The following is a 20,929-nucleotide window of genomic DNA, read 5'->3' on the forward strand; positions in this document are numbered from 1 at the left end:
GATCCCTAAGCGGCTCGGCTCTATCGTCCGCCATATGTCACTCCTGCATGTAGTAAAAATTAATTAAGTATAAAGGAATTAAAAAATAAGATTAAGGGGACATAGAGGAGGAGGAATTAAAAAATCAGATTATTGAGCACTAATTTGCATAAAAGTTTTGTTTGAGCACTGCCAAGTATTTTGTTTTTCCTTTTCTTTTTTCTTTTCTTTTTCCTTTTCTTCCTTTTCTTCTTCCTTTTCTTTTTCCTTTTCTTCTTCCTTTTCTTCTTCCTTTTCTTCTTCCTTTTCTTTTTCCTTTTCTTATTTTGTTTTTCCTTTTCTTCTTCCTTTTCTTTTTCCTTTTCTTCTTCCTTTTCTTTTTCCTTTTCTTATTTTGTTTTTCCTTTTCTTCTTCCTTTTCTTTTTCCTTTTCTTCTTCCTTTTCTTCTTCCTTTTGTTTTTCCTTTTCTTTTTCCTTTTCTTATTTTGTTTTTCCTTTTCTTATTTTCTTTTTCCTTTTCTTCTTCCTTTTCTTTTTCCTTTTCTTATTTTGTTTTTCCTTTTCTTATTTTCTTTTTCCTTTTCTTCTTCCTTTTCTTTTTCCTTTTCTTATTTTGTTTTTCCTTTTCTTATTTTCTTTTTCCTTTTCTTCTTCCTTTTCTTTTTCCTTTTCTTATTTTGTTTTTCCTTTTCTTCTTCCTTTTCTTCTTCCTTTTCTTTGTTTGAGGAGGACGGCAGGCGGCGGCGGGCGACAGAGGACGGCAGGCGGCGGCGGGAGGCGGAGGACGGCAGGCAGGCGGCGGCGGGCGGCGGGCAGGGCAAGGGCAGCGGTGGCGGCGGCAGCGCGCAGGGGCAGGGGCAGCGGTGGCGGCGGCGGGCGGCGGCAGGGGCGGCGGCGGCTCGCACGGGGAAGGGCAGGGGCGGCGGCGGCGCGCAGGGGCAGGGCAGGGGCGGCGGCGGCGCGCAGGGCAGGGCAGGGGCGGCGGCGGCAGTGCAGGGCAAGGGCAGCGGCGTAGGGCAGGGGAAGTGGGGGGCGGCGGAGCTCACTGGGGGCAGGGCGCCGGCGTCGGGGCAGGGCGTCGGCGTCGATCGGCGTCGGGGCAGCAGCCTGGCGGCGTCGGCGTCGATCGGTGTCGGGGCAGGGCGTCGGCGTCGAGAGGAGAATGGGAGGTGGGGGAAAATTTACTAAGTGTTGTATATATAGACAGAGCATTAGTCCCAGTTGGGGACGCCAACCGCGACTAAAGGGTACCTTTAGTCGCGGTTGGTCTCCCCAAGCGGGACTAAAGGTTCTTTCGCGCCGCTTTCGTTCCCGCGCGGAAAGAGCCTTTAGTCGCGGTTCGTGTCACGAACCGCGACTAAAGGTCCTTTTTCATATACTTTTCAGAAAATAGAAATAATATATCAAAAAATTCAGAAAAATAAAACTAATTCATTTTAAAATCTTAAAAATAGAAATAATATATCAAAAAATTCAGAAAAATAAAACTAATTCATTTTAAAATCTTAAAAATAGAAATAATATATCAAAAAATCCAGAAAATAAAACTAATTCATTTTAAAATCTTAAAAATAGAAATAATATATCAAAAAATTCAAAAAAATAAAACTAATTCATTTTAAAATCTTAAAAATAGAAATAATATATCAAAAAATCCAGAAAATAAAACTAATTCATTTTAAAATCTTAAAAATAGAAATAATATATCAAAAAATTCAGAAAAATAAAACTAATTCATTTTAAAATCTTAAAAATAGAAATAATATATCAAAAAATTCAATAAAATAAAACTAATTCATTTTAAAATCTTAAAAATATAAATAATATATCAAATACAAATCATCCGGATTCGCCATCGTAGGTTTTAATTCACATGATCCATTCAACAAAGTTTGGTACAATAAATTATTACACATCAATTCTTCCCTTGTGTCCCTGCTTGCTTACGTTTGTGCCGTATCCATGGAGCATCCTCATCATTTAACTTAATGCTTGGGTCAGTGTTCACTTTGAAGGGCGGAATTTCACCAAACATATTATAATATTCTGACATGTCTGTCTTGTCCTCCACTCCCACGATGTTTCTTTTCCCTGAAAGAACAATGTGGCGCTTTGGATCATCGCATGATGTACTGATTGTTTTCTTATCTTTCCGTTTCCTCGGTTTGCTACTCATGTCCTTCAAATAAAAAACCTGAGCGACATCTTTGGCAAGGACGAATGGTTCGTCAAGGTAACCAAGATTGTTGAAATCCACCATTGTCATTCCGTATTGCTCGTCCACCTTTACCCCACCTCCTGTTAGCTTGAACCATTTGCACCGGAACAAAGGGACCTTAAAGGAGGGTCCATAGTCAAGTTCCCATATCTCCTCTATGTAACCATAATATGTGACCTTTTGCCCATTCTCGGTTGCTGCATCAAAGCGGACACCGCTGTTTTGGTTGGTGCTCTTTTTATCTTGGGCGATGGTGTAAAATGTATTCCCATTTATCTCGTACCCTTGGAAAGTCGTTATAGTCGAAGATGGTGTCTTGGCCAACATGTACAGCTGATCTCCAACATCATTGTCATTCATTAAATGTTTTCGCAACCAACTACCGAAAGTCTCCATGTGGGCCTTTCTAATCTAGGATTCAGGCTTCCCCGGGTTGTCCGAGCGTAAAATATTCTTGTGTTGCTCGAAGTACGGAGCCACCAAGCTGGAATTTTGCATAACTGTGTGGTGTGCTTCAGTCATAGAATGACCGTCCATACATATCGTTGATTTCCTTCCGATCGTGCCTTTTCCACTTAGTCTCCCCTCGTGCCGCGATTGAGGAATACCAATCGGCTTAAGGTCAGGAACATAGTCAATACAGAACTCAATTACCTCCTCATTTCCATAGCCCTTGACGATGCTTCCTTCTGGCCTAGCACGGTTACGAACATATTTCTTTAATACTCCCATGAACCTCTCAAAGGGGAACATATTGTGTAGAAATACAGGACCGAGAATGGAAATCTCTTCGACTAGGTGGAGCAGGAGGTGCGTCATAATATCGAAGAAGGATGGTGGGAACACCAACTCGAAACTGACAAGGCATTGGACCACATCGTTCTGTAACCGTGGTAGATCTTCTGGATTGATTACCTTCTGAGAGATTGCATTGAGGAATGCACATAGCTTCACAATGGCTACTCGAACATTTTCCGGTAGGAGCCCCCTCAAAGCAATCGGAAGCAATTGCGTCATAATCACGTGGCAGTCGTGAGACTTCAGGTTTTGGAACTTTTTGTCCGCCATGTTTATTATTCCCTTTATATTCGACGAGAAGCCAGACGGGACCTTCATACTGCTCAGGCATTCAAAAAAATGACCTTCTCTTCTTTGGTAAGAGCGTAGCTGGCACGACCTTGAAACCATTCCGGATGCCGGTCATCTGGGTCTTTCAAAAGTTGCTGGTCCTGTCGTGCTTCCTTTGTATCATTTGTCTTCCCATACACGCCCAAGAAGCTTAGCAGGTTCACGCAAATATTCTTCGTAACATGCATCACGTCGATTGCAGAGCGGACATCTAGGACTTTCCAATATTCTAGCTCCCAAAATATAGATTTCTTCTTCCACATGGGTGTGTGCCCGTCAACTCCCCGCGGAACTGATTGTCCGCCAGGACCCTTTCCAAAGATGACTTTCAAATCCTTGACCATATCAAATATCTCAGCACCAGTACGTTCCGCAGGCTTCGGCCGGTGATCTGCCTTGCCGTTGAAATGCTTGCCTTTCTTTCTTACGTTATGATTTCGGGGAAGAAATCGACGATGACCCAGGTACACGTTCTTCTTACAATTACCCAAACGTACACTTTCAGTCTCATGTAAGCAGTGTGTGCATGCATTGTATCCCTTATTTGTCTGTCCCGAAAGGTTACTGAGAGCAGGCCAATCGTTGATGGTTACAAAAAGCAACGCTCGTAGGTCAAATTCCTCTTCTTTGTGCTCATCCCAGACACGTACACCAGGTCTGCTCCACAACTGTAAAAGTTCATCAACTAATGGCCTTAGGTACACATCGATGTCGTTCCCGGGTTGCTTTGGACCTTGGATGAGCACTGGCATCATAATGAACTTCCGCTTCATGCACAACCAAGGAGGAAGGTTGTAGATGCATAGAGTCACGGGCCAGGTGCTATGGCTGGAGCTCTGCTCACCAAAAGGATTCATGCCATCAGTACTTAGACCAAATCTTATGTTCCTTGCGTCAGCTGCAAAATCTTTGAACACTCTGTCGATCTTTCTCCATTGCGTTCCATCAGCGGTGTGTCTCAACTCCCCGTCGGACTTACGGTCCTCTTTGTGCCATCGCAACGACTTGGCATGCTTTTTGTTCCTGAACAGACGTTTCAACCGTGGTATTATAGGAGCATACCACATCACCTTGGCGGGAACCCTCTTCCTGGGTTTCTCGCCCTCAACATCGTCACTAGGGTCATCGCCTCTGATCTTGTAACGCAATGCAGTGCATACAGGGCATTCATTCAAATTCTCGTATTCACCGCGGTAGAGGATGCAGTCGTTAATGCATGCATGTATCTTCAGAACCTATAAACCTAGAGGGCAGACAACCTTCTTTGCTTCGTACGTACTGGCGGGCAACTCGTTATTCTTCGGAAACATATTCTTCAACATTTTCAGCAAATTTTCAAATGATGAGTCAGCTACACCTTTCTGTGCCTTCCATTTTAGCAAATCCAGTGTGCAGCCCAGCTTTTTCAGACTATTATCGCATCCTGGATACAACGACTTTTTGTGATCCTCTAACATGCGATCCAAATTCTCCCTCTCCTTGTCAGTTTCGCAGCGTCTCCGTGCATCAGCAATGGTCCGACCAAGATCATCAGCGGGCTCATCATGTGCCTCTTCTTCACCTTCACCTAACCCTTCCCCACCTTCAGCATCATCCTCCATGAAAGTATCACCGAAATGATCATGATAGTTGTCATCGATATCATCCCCTTCTTCATCTTCTTCCATTCTAACCCCTCTTTCTCCATGCTTGGTCCAACAATTATAGCTTCGCATGAAACCGTGCCGAAGCAGGTGCATGTGAACGTCTCTTGAGGAGGAGTAACCCTTCTGATTCTTACAGACAGCACATGGACAGATAATAAAACCTCGCTGCTTGTTCGCATTTGCCACTACGAGGAAATCTTTCAAACCCGTAGTGAACTCGCCGGAGAGTCGGGGACCGTACATCCATTGCCGATTCATCTGCATTATTATTATATAAAGTATATAATTAACCATCATGCATTTGTTAAACTAACTAGCTAGAAATAATACAAATTAAACAATGAACTACACACATGCATATTTTATCAATGACACATGAAAGGTTCAAGTTGCTAACCACGATCGCGGAGGAAAAATAAATGAGAAAGCTCAAGTGTGGCTCGGACACTTCATATCATGTTTGTTTCATGCTCTCGGGCATTTCATCGAACACCTTGTGTGCATAGGAGGAACCAAAAGCAAACCCACCACCCCCTTCTGAATTGTGGCTAAGTGAAGTGAGCTGAGTCCTATATATAGGGATGGGCCTTTAGTCCCGGTTGGCCTGGCCAACCGCGACTAAAGGCCTTCGGGCCAGCCTGAGGACCTTTAGTCCCGGTTGGCCAGGCCAACCGGGACTAAAGCCCCTCCCGTCCGCCAGCTGTCGACCGAGCGCGCTGGGCCCAGATAGTTGGTCGCGGGTCTCCTCCCGAACCGCGACTAAAGACCCCTTTTGTCGCGGTTCGATTATTTTAGGGACTAATGGGGGTGTATGGAAGCCTCTGTTTCTACTAGTTCAGGCCGTACCCGCAGAAACATTCCAAGAAAAAAGAAATCTAGGGTAAACTTCCCAAAATCTGAACGTGAACTTTCAACACTAGGACAGATTAGAGTGTGTTTTTTTTTGGCGGGGACAGATTAGGGCTTTCAACTACTCATGGATCTTGTAGCTTTCAAAAAGGACTACCCTCTCATAAAATAAAGATATTACCTCGGTCTGAATTAGATGTTTTAGAATTGTCTACAGAGAGAATATATAATTAGAGTCGTTCAACCAAAGTGACGCTAGGCGTCTGCCACTTCCCAAGCACGCCACGTGCCAATCGACATCAGACCCATCTCTACTCCTAATGTCTCATTTGGTAGTTTCCATCGGTTAATTTTTGTCCCACCACTTTCGTCCGTTTTTTTTCGTTGGTTGTTTCGTCTCCAGTCCTCCATACGAACGCACCAAAAAATCCCACCACCGCAGAAAACCCGCTCCCCTCGATCCCATCGAAGTCCCAGCTTCGTTGCCGCCGCCGACATACAATCTGCCGCGATCTTGTTTGATCTCCCTGCCGCCCACGTACGGCATCGCCGCTACCGACCTCCGGGAGCGGCGCCTCTCGCTGCCGCCGTGGTACGGAATCGCCCCCGCCGAAGTACCAGAGGAGACGTTGTCGACGACGTCCGAGGGGAGACACCGGCGCCACCTCCAGGGCAGGGCGGTTTCAACCCCAGGTACGTCAGGGCCTCCCGCCTCACGTTTCCTCTTTCCGGATCGAGGGCCGCCGCCGCCCCCCCTCCCCAGGCTGCCCCGCGGTCTTCTATCTCTCCCAGCTCCGCTGTCGCGCCCCGTCTTCCGTCTCTGCATGAATCGCTGTTGTGGCAGCCATCCCCCAAGGCGGCCATCCGGGCACACTGTGTCCGGGATGATTGAGGTGATGTCGGCCAGGTCCCTGTTCCCGTCGGCATCTTCTGCGACGGGACCCGTGGGGGCAGGCCGCGCGCTACTCATCTGCGTCGATGGCGTCGGCGTGGTCCTTCCCCTTCCAAGCGTGGCGGCTCCTTGGCTGGATCACGGTGATGATGCAGTCGGCTCGGTGAGGGCTAGGGATCTCGCTGGCTGGCATTTATTTGATGTCTGGATGTTCCAATCGTGATGGAACGGACGTATAATGTACAGTACAAGAATTTGGACGAGGCTCATCTGCGTGGATGGTTGTGGCTTGGCCGCCGGGCACACAATCCATTGATTCACACATAAGGTTTGCCTTTTCTTCTTCTCTTTGCATTCTTTTATATTAAGTTTGCAGATTGTTTGTGTTGGCCAACAAAAAAGATCTAGGACCCTAGATTTCTACAGTTTAAGAACTTACAAAGTTTAGCAAGTATCTGGTTCTGAACTTTCGAAGAGTGCTTATAACAGTAATTTCTTCAGTCTTCTATATCATTTTACTTGGATTTATTGGAGATACAAGTTTTGGGTCTATATTATATTATTTGTAATTCCGATTTAATAGCGATTCTGTTGTAGTAGCATCCTTGTAGTTCATCATTGGAATGTGCACATTTAGTCTTTATTAGTAATACAAGTTTTGGGTCTATATTATATTATTTGTAATTCCGATTTAATATCGATTCTGTTGTAGTAGCATCCTTGTAGTTCATCATTGGAATGTGCACATTTAGTCTTTATTAGTAATACAATTTCTTGATTCTTGAATTCTGAGCTGAATGTGCACATTTAGCGACCACTGCGTACGTACATGCCTAACGGAAAGTACGTAGCCGACACAGACCGTAGCCATCAACACCAAGGCTCCTCCGCCCTACCGAGTCTTGCAAGCGATCGTCGTAAGAAATATTCCGTTTGATGCTGGCATGCGTTGTTGTTGCACTGTCGCAACCATCCATCTACACACCAAATGTATGTGAACAAGATTCATTGCGGTTCCTCTATTTTCCCATAGTTTTCCTCTTCTTTTCATGCAAGATCGGTCTATGATCCATCTCACTGTGACGCCTACAATGAGCGAGAGAGGGTGGAAGGAAGGGAGAGCGGAGGAAGGAAGATGGCGATATATGTAGAGAGAGGGAGATCAAAGGAAGGGAGATGGGCATATATGTAGAGAGAGGAAGATCAGAGAGGGAGGGGAGATTTACAGGACAATTGTCATTGAGCCACTCAAATATGTATGTCTCTGTTGCAACGCACGGACAATTAACTATAGAAAAAATCAAGGCTATTTGTTTAAAGTGACATTTATTCAACGTGTTCCGACCTTTACATGCCTTAATTATAGAATAATCTAATATTATAATTTCTCCAGTAAGCAGTATACTAGGACTTTGAATTTGTGCTTTAGGAAAATTTGAACAGACCTCGTCCACGCCGATAATTTCATGTTACATCAGGTTGAACAATTTTGTTTATGTTGTGAGTGTGGTAAATATTCTTTACCACTGGCCACATATCTCACTTGTGTTGGTCCCCTAGAATATGTTAATGTTTAGTTTCCAATTTTTCATCTATCAAATATTAATGGACTTTACATGGTTTCTTGCAAAATAAAAAATAAAATAGACTCACATGGCTCGAGTTTGTTTGCTCAGGAGGTTTCTCTCATAGATTATAATAGTCAGTGGCTTAAAAGTATTGTCGGTGCTACAAACATAAAACTGATGAAAGAAGAACATATTTGTACCTTATTGCCGGCTGACTATACACACAAGAACCTCGAAACTCTCATTAATGCGTTATATATTTAGTTGCAATAGTATTTGATTTTTCATGAAGCAATATGCTTAATGTTTCTTCATTCAGTTTCATGTGGCAATGACGCGTGGAGGACGACGGTCACGAGCGCATTATCGCAAGCTCACCGGAGGGAGGCACACATCTCATCCAATGGAAAAGCACGCTCCAAAAAATCCCTAACCCTCCACGGAGCCATTGCTAGGGGGCGACGAGATCAACGCCACCCACCACGACCACCGAGTTGTACAAGGTATGTCCTGGTGCTTCCCCAGAATCTTTCCCGCCTCTTGAGAGACCACACGGCGTTCTGGTGGCAGTTTTTGGCCAAGGCTGGAAGCCAAGAACACTTCTTAATTTTGATCATGGACTTGACATTGTGGTCGGCGGTGCATGGTGCAGTGCGGAGATTTCTTGCCTGGCGTATAACAATGCGTGTTCAATGGGGTGGCCTCTTCTCACGCACAAGTCTCAGAGAGGCAGACAGCGACAACTATTCAGAATAACCACAACAAAATTGTGACACAGGTGGTTAGTGAGAGAAGGAACCTGAGACCGCAGCTGATTCTGCTGCAAGGGTGGTGTGTAGAAGATAGTTGTAGCAAGCATATAAGTCACTCTAGAAAAAGTGTGTAGTTATTGTTGTACTAGAGATCCATTCCGATATTTTCACTGATATGCATGGTTGAATAGTACTATGTGTCATATGTGAGAGTAATGTAATACAAAATGAAACATGGTGGACAGGGCTTCGTGACTGAGCTGGCGAAGAAGACGTCAGTGGTGGAAGCGGACATGTTATAGAAGATGTTCAGGGTGGCACCGGAGGTAATGGCCAAATGGGGTTCCTCGGCACCGAAGAGAAGAATGCTGCAGCGACACCGACACGTACTGGGTTCCATTTCCAACCAAAGAAGAACTTATGAACGGTATGTGCGCGATCCATTCATTCTTTTGTTTGATCCTTCCTTATTCCTCTCAACTCAGATTAATTTTATTTTGTAATTATGCATGATTTTGATGGATCAATAAATTTAGTGGCATTAATTGTAATGAGAAATATCGTATATCCATAAACTTCACTTTGTTGTTTTAACATGATAGTTTGTGTCTTTTTGTTATGGACTTCAATATGGTCGATGGTAGCTTGCTGAATAAAGCAAGACCCAACACATAATTTCATGCCGAGAGTTTGACTTGTTTAATTTTGTACGGAAAATATTTGCTGCTAATAATGAGAAAGTTCTGATTTGTAAATGCAATATTCTTCCATGTATACGGAATTACAGATTGAACAAAATATAAGCCAAAGTTGAATCTCAAGCCTTAATTAATACTAAAAAATAATATAGGTTTGGTATATGTGTGGAATAGGATATTTTTTCCTTGAGAATCTACTAGATGAGGTTGTCGTTGTCGACATCCTTGTGAAAGTTCGCATGATCTTAGCACGAACCAACTCACAATGTTATCTCGAGCAATGCTTTATTCACTTAAGTATCTTTTTTAGGAAAACACTAGGTTAAAAGCCTACTGTAAAAAATTATATGCAAAGTTAGGCCCTGTTTGGTTCATAAGTCCTAGGACTTTTTTAAGTCCCAACTTATAAGTCCCAAGTCCCTAATAAGTCCCTACCTGTTTGGTTCCTGGGACTTAACATGGACTAAAAGACCATATTACAACTATAAGTCCCTATAAGACTCTCCTTGAGAGTCTTATTTCATAAGTCCCAAATACCCACTTTAAGTCCCTATAAGTTCCTCCTGTTTGGTTTAGATGGGACTTATAGGGACTTTTTTAAGTCCCTAAACCAATAAGTCCCTGGAAACAAACACCCTCTTATTATAATTGCCATTTATGATCACGAATGATCTTACTGAATGACTGTTCTCATGGCCTTCAAAGAAGAGATATACTATAAGTTGAGTGCAGTTGGAGGGGCCTTAGTCCTTCTGAGCCAAGAAAAGTAGATGGGGCCTGTCCAAGCTTTGAATCGTAGATGGGGGAATGTTAAAATATTTTGTGATGCCATGGTTCTAAATGGTTAGGTATGTGTCGCAGCCTGTATTCTTTCATGGGATGATTGGTCTTAAGCATAAAAAGCCATCCATGTGTCACCTATCATTTGTAATGCACAATACCGAGTTCTATGTTTTTGTACCACTTTCTTTATTTTCTGCATTAGATCTGACAGTATATGTTAGTGAATTACATTTTTATCGAAATAGATTACAAGTGAAGAGGATTTCAATTGTTGTTTTTTGCATTGTATGTTATTGGCTATCTTTTCTATACGTGCGAAATTTTGAAATTTGATATGCAATCAGTAACAACCAACCCACAATGAATAGGAAGACATACTAATGCTATGAATAACCCAATATCAACAAAAGAATGTTCTTAATTTTTTTAAGGCCCGTGGCAACGCACGGGCACTCTACTAGTCAATATTATCACTCAGTCCGTCAATGATTAGGAATGTAGTATCCCAAGACTGGTACTACACACATCTATCAGTTTCTCTAGCCTTCGCATAATATCAATCCTGAGAGCCACTTTACACAACATGCACATGGCAACATGCATGCTATGCGGGTGGAAACATAGGTATCAAAACATAATTCACAAAAGAATCCGCAACAACAACATGTACTACTCCCTCCGTCCCATAATGTAGTGTAAAAAAGTCTTACATTATGGGACGAAGGGAGTACAATTCTGGCAAGTCAATTTTAACAAATGCATACAACAAGGGTTTTTTGACCAAGATACAACTCATACAATTAACGAAAGTGAATTATACCTTTGACATGTAAGTTTAACAAATTGCTTTAAGAATGCTTAAGGAAAAGCAAAGCGTGTCCATATCTCTCCTCAGGCTATATGTGGGATAACCGGCTAACATCGTCCATCAACATTCAACAAGCATAATCCTGAAATGCCACCATCTGATTTGCTACAACCGGAGGCAAAGAGAAATAAATAAAACAAGTTGGATACATGACATGCTCTGCAAGACTTACATCAGATCTATCTACTTATGCATCATTCTCAAGGAATGATGGAAAAAGGGATATATCACGTGAGCGACACTAAGCATTCTATAAAAACACGCTACAACTTGCGTCTACCAAAAATAAGGTAAGAGAGCGCGTAAAAGAACCACCTATCATATCCATCAATCAATACGCCTTTATTCCCCCACATATCTGCTGGAATTTTATCTATTTATGGGCCTAGCCCAATAACAATTTCAGAAATTCCTAATAAATCTTAGAGGCCCACTTAGCCCATTCGTGCAAGGCAAGGGACACTACTAAAGTTTAGTCCCACATTGCTAGTTTAGAGGGAGTTGGACCTCTTTATAAGGGAGGTTATTTCCCCATATGTATGAGCATGAGAACAAGAGGGACATCCACGCGCGCTCCTCCTCCGCCGCCCGCCTCGCCACGCCTCGTCACGACGCGCCGGGTATACGAAAGGTCACTCGGGAGCCGGAAAGTTTTTGCTGTAGTGGATATTGAATACGAATGCTGCACCCTTCGGCTGCTATCTGTTCGTTTCATCTCCCTCGTTCCCTTCAGCTCCCGACATAGCCTCTCGCCTCCTTCTCTTGCGCCTATAAAAGGGAGGTCGCTCCTCTCAGAGAGACGTACCAGAACTCATTCTTCCTCTCACCACCGGTTCCTGAACACTGCGCTGCTGCTACGATCTTCCTCATCCCGGCTTGCGGCGTGCACCGCAGGTCGGGACAGTAGGCCTCCGAAACCGCACCTCTTTGAGTCTTGTACGGGAGAAGGGTGATAAGGTTTTTGGGGAGCGCTCTGCGCGACTACTGACTTCTTCGTCACGGACACCCCGGACTCCGACGACTACTTCCCCGACGACGACTACTTCCCCAACGTCGACAACCTCCTCCACGACATGGCTACCGAGGACACCGACCCCAAGTCCAGTGCTACTGTTGCAGCTGTTGTCCCGTACATGTTCTTGTTTTTCCTGTTAGAGGTTCTGCCACAGTTCCTTGTTCTAGTCCTTGCCCTACACATGATAGGTTCTACTTCATATATGCTACTTGGTCTACTGTCTACTCTAGAGATGTTCGGTTCTAGTTTATATTTGCAGATGTTATCTACCTTCTCTTTGTCAGATCGCATGACTTGCTTTATCTCTACTACTTTAGTCATGCTTTATCTAGTATTTCCGTTAATAAAATCATATGGTAAATTGCTCATATTTCCAACAATCCAAAAACCTTATTATAGGCAATTTACACCAAGTGGTTTTGCTGCTTCCATGAGACCTCCTATGTTTGAGGGTATCCACTATAAGAGGTGGTGCGTGAGAGTAGTCTTATGGTTTCAAACCATGAGTTGCTATGACGCCACTCTTGGCAAACCTGACGGAGAGCTTGATGCTCAACAGGCACAAGCTTTTCAGAAAATGGATACTCTGTTTAAGGCTGCTCTCTTGAGTGTTCTTGGTGAGAACATAGTTGATGCTTATGCGTCAATTGATAATGGAAAAGATATGTGGGATGCACTCGAGGCCAAGTTTGGGGTCTCGGATGCTGGCACTGAGCTGTACATCATGGAGCAATTCTATGATTACAGGATGACTGAAGAGTGCTCCGTGGTTGAGCAAGCTCATGAGATACAGTCATTTGCTAGAGAACTTGAGCACTTTAGTTGTATGCTACCGGACAAGTTTGTTGCCGGAGGTATCATCAATGAGCTTCCTCCTTCATGGAGGAACTTTGCTACCTTACTGAAGCATAAGAGGCAGGAGTTTTCCGTTCCAGATCTCATTGGCACTCTTGATGTGGAAGAAAAGGCGAGAGCAAAGGACACACGTGCTCGAGGTATTGAGGGAGGATCTAGTGCCAATCTGGTACAGAAGAAGAACTTCCAGCCCCACAAGTTCAAGAACAAGGGCAAGTTTGATGGTAAAGCAAAGTTTGATGGGAAGAACAAGGCTGTGCAACACACGAACTTCAAGAAGAAGAATGACAAGAAGAAAGGTGCTTGTCATGTGTGTGGGGATCCTGATCATTGGGCTCCTAGTTGCCCTAATCGCTATGACAAGCGTCATCCTGGGAAAGGCGGCAAGACCGCTAATGTTGTCATTGGAGACACTGACATAAAGGATGCTGGACCGCAGGGACTTCAACCGTGCTGATGGGCAACGGTTCAAGTGCTTCTGTTCATGGTGTTGGCACGGTCGATCTGAAGTTTACTTCGGGGAAGATCGTGCGGCTGAAGAACGTGCATTATGTCCCCTCCGTCAATAAAAATCTTGTTAGCGGATCTCTTCTGTGTAGATATGGCTACAAGCTTGTCTTTGAGTCGAATAAATTTGTAATATCCAAGTATGGAACCTTCGTTGGTAAAGGCTATGAGTCAGGAGGCCTATTTCGTTTATCCTTATCAGACGTTTGCAATAAAGTTGTTAATCATATTTGCAACAATAGTGAATCAAATGTGTGGCATTCACGTCTTTGTCATGTTAACTTTGGTTGCATGTCGCGACTAGCGAAGTTGAACTTAATCCCTAGTTTCACCACTCTCAAGGGATCTAAGTGTCAAGTGTGTGTGCAAGCTAAGCTACCTCGTAAGTCTCACACGACTGCGGAAACGAGAAATCTTGCACCACTCAAGCTCATACATTCAGATCTATGTGAAATGAATGGTGTTTTGACAAAAGGTGGAAAGAAATATTTCATGACATTAATTGACGACTCCACTAGATACTGCCGTGTGTATCTTCTGAAATCTAAGGATGAGGCTTTGAACTTTTTCAAGATCTATAAAGCTGAAGTGGAAAACCAACTTGATTGAAAAATCAAGAGGCTTAGGTCCGACCGTGGTGGAGAGTATTTTTCCAATGAATTTGATGCTTTTTGTGCGGAACATGGTATAATCCATGAGAGGATGCCTCCCTACTCACCTCAGTCAAATGGGGTGGCCTAAAGAAAGAACCGTACTCTAACTGATTTGGTTAACGCCATGTTAGACACATCGGGTCTCTCCAAGGCATGGTGGGGGGAGGCGATATTGACGGCATGTCATATCCTAAACCGAGTCCCCACAAAGAACAAAGAGATAACTCCATTCGAGGAATGGGAGAAGAAAAGGTTAAAACTCTCTTATCTGCGAATATGGGGTTGTTTGGCGAAAGTCAATGTTCCAATTCCGAAGAAGCGGAAGCTTGGACCAAAGACTGTGGATTGTGTTTTCCTGGGATATGATTTTCATAGCATTGGCTATAGATTCTTGGTTGTAAAATCTGAGGTACCTGACATGCATGTCGGTACGATCATGGAGTCGAATGATGCGACTTTCTTTGAAGATATCTTTCCCATGAAGGATATGTCTACCTCGTCTAATCAGGAGATACCTAGTTCATCGAATCAGGAACTAGTTACAATTACCGAACCTGCCATTTCGATGGAACACTTTGGAAATTCTGTGGAGGAGAACAATGAAGTTCCTACTAGGAGCAAGAGACAGAGGATTGCAAAGTCCTTTGGTGATGATTTTCTTGTGTATCTCATAGATGACACTCCCAGTTCTATTTCAGAGGCCTATGCATCTGAGCGGTTCGTAGCGAGATGGATTCCATCTTGGCGAATGAAACTTGGGAGATAACTGATCGTCCTTATGGGTGCAAACCTATAGGATGCAAATGGGTATTCAAGAAGAAGCTTAGGCCTGATGGTACTATTGAAAAGTACAAGGCTCGGCTCGTGGCTAAGGGTTATACCCAAAAGGAAGGTGAAGACTTCTTCGATACTTACTCACCTGTGGCTCGACTGACCACTATTCGAGTTCTACTTTCACTAGCTGCCTCACATGGTCTTCTTGTTCATCAAATGGATGTTAAGACTGCTTTCCTAAATGGAGAGTTGGACGAGGAAATTTATATGGAACAACCAGATGGGTTTGTACTAGATGGTCAGGAAGGAAAAGTGTGCAAGTTGCTGAAGTCCTTGTATGGACTCAAGCAAGCACCCAAACAGTGGCATGAGAAGTTTGAAAGAACTTTAACCGCTGCAGGCTTCGTTGTAAACGAAGCTGATAAATGTGTGTACTATCGCCATGGTGGGGGCGAAGGAGTTATTCTTTGCTTGTATGTTGATGACATACTGATTTTCGGAACAAATCTGAATGTTATTAAGGAGGTCAAGGATTTCCTATCTCGTTGTTTTGAGATGAAGGATTTAGGAGTGGCTGATGTCATTTTGAACATCAAGTTGTTGAGAGACGATGATGGTGGGATTACATTGCTTCAATCTCACCATGTGGAAAAGATCTTGAGTCGCTTTGGCTATAGTGACTGCAAGCCCTCTCCAACACCATATGATGCGAGTGTGTTACTTCGAAAGAATCGAAGAATTGCTAGAGATCAATTGAAATATTCTCAGATTATTGGCTCGCTTATGTACTTAGCCAGTGCTACAAGACCTGACATCTCTTTTGCTGTTAGCAAACTGAGTCGGTTTGTCTCAAAACCAGGAGATATGCATTGGAAAGCTCTAGAGAGAGTTTTGCGTTATTTGAAAGGCACTGCGAATTATGGAATTCACTACACTGGGCACCCAAAGGTGCTTGAATGGTATAGTGACTCAAACTGGATCTCAGATGCTGATGAGATAAAGGCCACGAGCGGTTATGTATTCACTCATGGAGGTGGCGCTGTTTCTTGGAAGTCTTGTAAGCAGACCATCTTAACGAGGTCAACAATGGAAGCAGAACTCACAACACTAGATACAGCTACGGTCGAAGCAGATTGGCTTCGCCGGCTCTTGAATGACTTGCCAGTTGTTGAGAAACCTGTACCGGGTATCCTTATGAACTGCGGCAATCAAACTGTGATCACGAAAGTGAGCAGCTCAAAGGATAACATGAAGTCATCAAGACACGTTCAGAGAAGGTTAAAGTCTGTCAGGAAAATGAGAAACTCCGGCGTTATTGCATTGGATTATATCCAAACGTCTAAAAATCTGGCAGATCCTTTTACTAAGGGTCTATCACGTAATGTGATAGATAATGCATCGAGGGAGATGGGTATGAGACCCACAATATGAGTTGTTCACAGTGGTAACCTATTCTTTGTGATCGGAGATCCCGTGAATTAGATGTGGAAGACAAGTTGTTGATCAACTGAGAGGAGAGTATCCTTACTATTAACAATACCACTCCATGAAGATGCAATACTCTCCTAAAACTGTATGGCAGGTTGATGTATATCTTAATGTGTTCTAAGTGGCTCATTTAAGCAGAGATGTTGTCCTGCAGAACATCTTTTGAAGAACACACCTATATGAGTCTGATTGTTAAACGTCTCAATCTATGAGAGTAGGGTTCTCTCTAGTAAACTCATGAAAGGTTTCGGAGTATGACGCATAAGCTCCACTCGCGGGGAAGACCCACGGTAGCCACGTATCGGTCAAGGCTTTATGTGAAGCTAGATTCGCAGAAAACTTGCAGATCAAGGCCCAGTCCACTGTTCAAGTTGCTTACTAGTGTAGCATAGAGTTCTAGGTGGAAGTTCAACTTAACAGTCTCCACTGCAGTACCGGTATATAAAACAGTGTTTTGGAACTAAAGGCAAATTCTATGTGCCTCTAGGATCTGGTGGGGGATTGCTGGAATTTTATCTATTTATGGGCCTAGCCCAATAAAAATTTCAAAAATTCCTAATAAATCCTAGAGGCCCACTTAGCCCATTCGTGCAAGGAAAGGGACACTACTAAAGTTTAGTCCCACATTGCTAGTTTAGAGGGAGTTGGACCTCTTTATAAGGGAGGTTCTTTCCCCATATGTATGAGCATGAGAACAAGAGGGGCATCCACGCACGCTCCTCCTCCGCTGCCCGCCTCGTCACGCCGCGCTGCGCCGCGGGTTGCGGGAATGAGCCGAGCCGATGTCTAAATTTTTGCCACGCACTACGGGTATACGAAAGGTCACTCGGGAGCTGGAAAGTTTTTGCTGTAGTGGATATTAAATACGAATGTTGCACCCTTCGGCTGCTATCTGTTTGTTTCATCTCCCTCGTTCCCTTCAGCTCCCGACGCAGCCTCTCGCCTCCTTCTCTTGCGCCTATAAAAGGGAGGTCGCTCCTCTCAGAGAGACGTACCAGAACTCATTCTTCCTCTCGCCACCGGTTCCTGAACACTGCGCTGCTGCTACGATCTTCCTCATCCCGGCTTGCGGCGTGCACCGCAGGTCGGGACAGTAGGCCTCCGAAACCGCACCTCTTTGAGTCCTGTACGGGAGAAGGGTGATAAGGTTTTTGGGGAGCGCTCTGCGCGACTACTGACTTCTTCGTCACGGACACCCCGGACTCCGACAACTACTTCCCCGACGACGACTACTTCCCCGACGTCGACAACCTCCTCCACGACATGGCTACCGAGGACACCGACCCCAAGTCCAGTGCTACTGTTGCAGCTGCTGTCCCGTACGTGTTCTTGTTTTTCCTGTTAGAGGTTCTGCCGCAGTTCCTTGTTCTAGTCCTTGCCCTACACATGATAGGTTTTACTTCATATATGCTACTTGGTCTACTGTCTACTCTACAGATGTTCGGTTCTAGTTTATATTTGCAGATGTTATCTACCTTCTCTTTGTCAGATCGCATGACTTGCTTTATCTCTGCTACTTTAGTCATGCTTTATCTAGGATTTCCGTTAATAAAATCATATGGTAAATTGCTCATATTTCCAACAATATCATCCACGAGGAAGAATCCCCAAGGCACTCACACTGTTGACAAGTTATATTTAATTAATTGAAATTGTATCAAGATCTAGCAACTAACGAAATTAAGAGTGGGCAAGTTTTAGCAAGGAAATTGATTCCCTTCATCCGGGTGATCTTGCGGTCTTTTCCGCCGCCTCCCACGAACAACATGTGGCAGTGGGTCACGGGCATTGCAACTCCATCTCTGCTTTATCCTCATAGGAGGCTCACTTCCTTCGAGCAGAACCACCACCGGCCCCAACTCCCACTCCCGAACACTAGTCCACCATGGCGTCAGCAGGCTTCTCCTCCTGCTTCCATCTACAACATCAATGGGGCTCCTTCTAATCTTCTCAATATGTTTCTCTAGGTCCCCTAAACATAAAGTGTTCCTGCTCCAATCAGCAGGCCTACATTATCTTCTCCACACCTACCCCCATGTGTTCATGCATTCCTTTCGATCTCATCACACCCCATAGACAACCAACTTTGGATATATTATCTAAGTCGGTATCTGGATAAATAGCCAATTTCACCTTTTCCAAAAAGCTTCTATGTAGGGCCCAAGTAGGGATGCAAACTAGACGGGCTAGCGGATAATACCACAGTACCAATGCAGTGTCAATTATGAACTAATTGATGAGTTTCACCGGACACTATGCAAGATGACAAACTCTCTTTCAAAACTCCAATTATTTTTTGAAGCCATTGAATGTTAGCATTCCAATGTATTGAGGATTTTTTTTGTGTGGGGGGGTACTGTCAATACATTGAGGTAGCCAACCAAACATGTCGATGGGTTTTTTTGCGGGAAAAGCTTCGATCTATTCATCCTTAACCATGCATGGCAGTACATAGAACACTAGAAGTAAAAAAAATCACATCTAGATACGTAGACCACCTAGCGGCAACCATACGCACTGAAGCGAGCCAAAGGCGCGCCATCGTCATCGCCCCATCCTCACTGGAGCTAAGTGAACCTTGTTGTACTAGCCAATCAGGAAGTCGTCATACTAAGGGCCCATAGGACTGGCACACCAGAACAACAATCATCACCGATGAAGAGAAATATAGATCAGAAGGATCCAACCTCAAAACACATGTACAAAAAACTGGATCCAAACAGACCCACCATAGACCAACACCAAATGAATCCTGTGAGATCCGCCGAAGACACACCTCCATATGGCTTCCAACAATGCTAGACATACTGTTGGGACGAAGGCCAGGCGGGGAGGACCTTATTCCATCTTCAGGGAGCTGCCTCCGCCCTGTCACCATGAGCAGGACACAAATCCTAACCAAACTCAAAACTCTCGCTAAAACGGAGCAAGATCCCTCCCACCAGCAAGGACCAAGCTCCATTGCGCCTCCATGCTCCTAAGGCTGCTGGAGACGGGGCACACCGATGGCGGTGCCTACGTTAGTGAGGTAACCCTAATCGCGTTCTCTCCTGGATGCCACGAGAAGAAGGGGTATCTCGCAATCAAGATCTCACCAGTGGGTTAGCTTAATTGTTAGGTCACTTTCAAGGTGGCCTCATAAGACCATTGGTACGAATTAAAAGGGTGAAAACAACACGACAATTTTAAGAGTAAAAATGGCCAAAGTAAGTGTCAATAAGCCAACTTTGCAGTACATGAGTTACAATTTTTGCTCTACAGTTCCAAATCTTTGCAGTGTTCGTTATCTCTGGTTTTCTAAATAAGAGAAAGTCACGCCTTGCTTATTCGCACCCTAGTTGTTTTAGAAACAACTGAACGTGGATATCTTGTCTTGAAACACAAAGGTCCATCAAATAGACGAAGTAAAAAAAAAAGGCCCCGCGTTCGATGGGCGACCCGGGTGCACAACCCTAGTCGTCGGGTGCCGCCCTTCCCCACCACTCCTCCCCTCGCCGCGCTGGGCTGTGTCGGCGGCGGCCGGATCATTTTCCTCTCACCCGAAGTAGGGGCCGTGAGGGGCTGCTTCTTCGCTGAGTTGGCGTGGTGCGGAGGCAAGCATAATATGGTGCAGGGAGCTCGCAGGTGTGACGCGACAGAGCGCAAAGGCCGGTGGCCGCGCGTTTCGTGGTGGCTGGACGACCGGGCCTAATCTAGGCTTGGGCGGGCCTATTGGCGTGCGGTGTCGCTCATAGCTGGCCAGACGGGTCGGCTCGGCCCGGCCCACCGAGGCACGATTATTATACGGGCCGTGTCGTCCCAGCCCGCGTGCTGCAGCCCAGGCATGGCCCAGCTTCTAATCGGGCCGGCCCACTGGCACGCCAGGCCCACTAGTCTGCCTGCTATTTGGCGCACCGAGTATTTCTTAGCCTATTTTTACCAGTTGGGCATAGAGATATATATAAAAAATAAAAAATAAAAAGATAATCGGACCGTGTCGTGCCGGCCCGCGTGCTTAGCCTAGCAACCCAAGCACGGCCTAGGGCGTGCCGCGTGCCGGGTCCGACCCATTTAGCCCGTGCCGTGCCTGACCCATGGCGGGCCGTGCCAGCGTGCTCGCGGGCTGGCCTGGTTGGCCCGGCCCATTTGGCCAGCTATAGTGTGTCACTGGCTTGGCCGTGGGTGTGGCCTGGTGCTCCGACGTTTGTAGGGTCTTGGGGCCACCGTTGGCACAACATGTGGTGTTTCTTGCAAGGGCTTGTTGGTGGTTGGCCGC

General features: G+C 44.9%; 1 long non-coding RNA gene across 1 annotated transcript; it reads left to right on the forward strand.

The window, feature by feature from the left end:
* Nucleotides 1-6,234: 6,234 nt before the first annotated feature.
* LOC120965917 (uncharacterized) lies at nucleotides 6,235-9,272 on the forward strand. The gene is made up of 3 exons (XR_005758891.3): nucleotides 6,235-7,041; nucleotides 8,601-8,784; nucleotides 8,934-9,272. It is a non-coding gene; the product is annotated as an uncharacterized lncRNA (long non-coding RNA).
* Nucleotides 9,273-20,929: the final 11,657 nt, after the last annotated feature.

The sequence above is a fragment of the Aegilops tauschii genome, chromosome 6 (assembly GCF_002575655.3).
Source record: "Aegilops tauschii subsp. strangulata cultivar AL8/78 chromosome 6, Aet v6.0, whole genome shotgun sequence".
Taxonomy (NCBI): Eukaryota; Viridiplantae; Streptophyta; class Magnoliopsida; order Poales; family Poaceae; genus Aegilops; species Aegilops tauschii.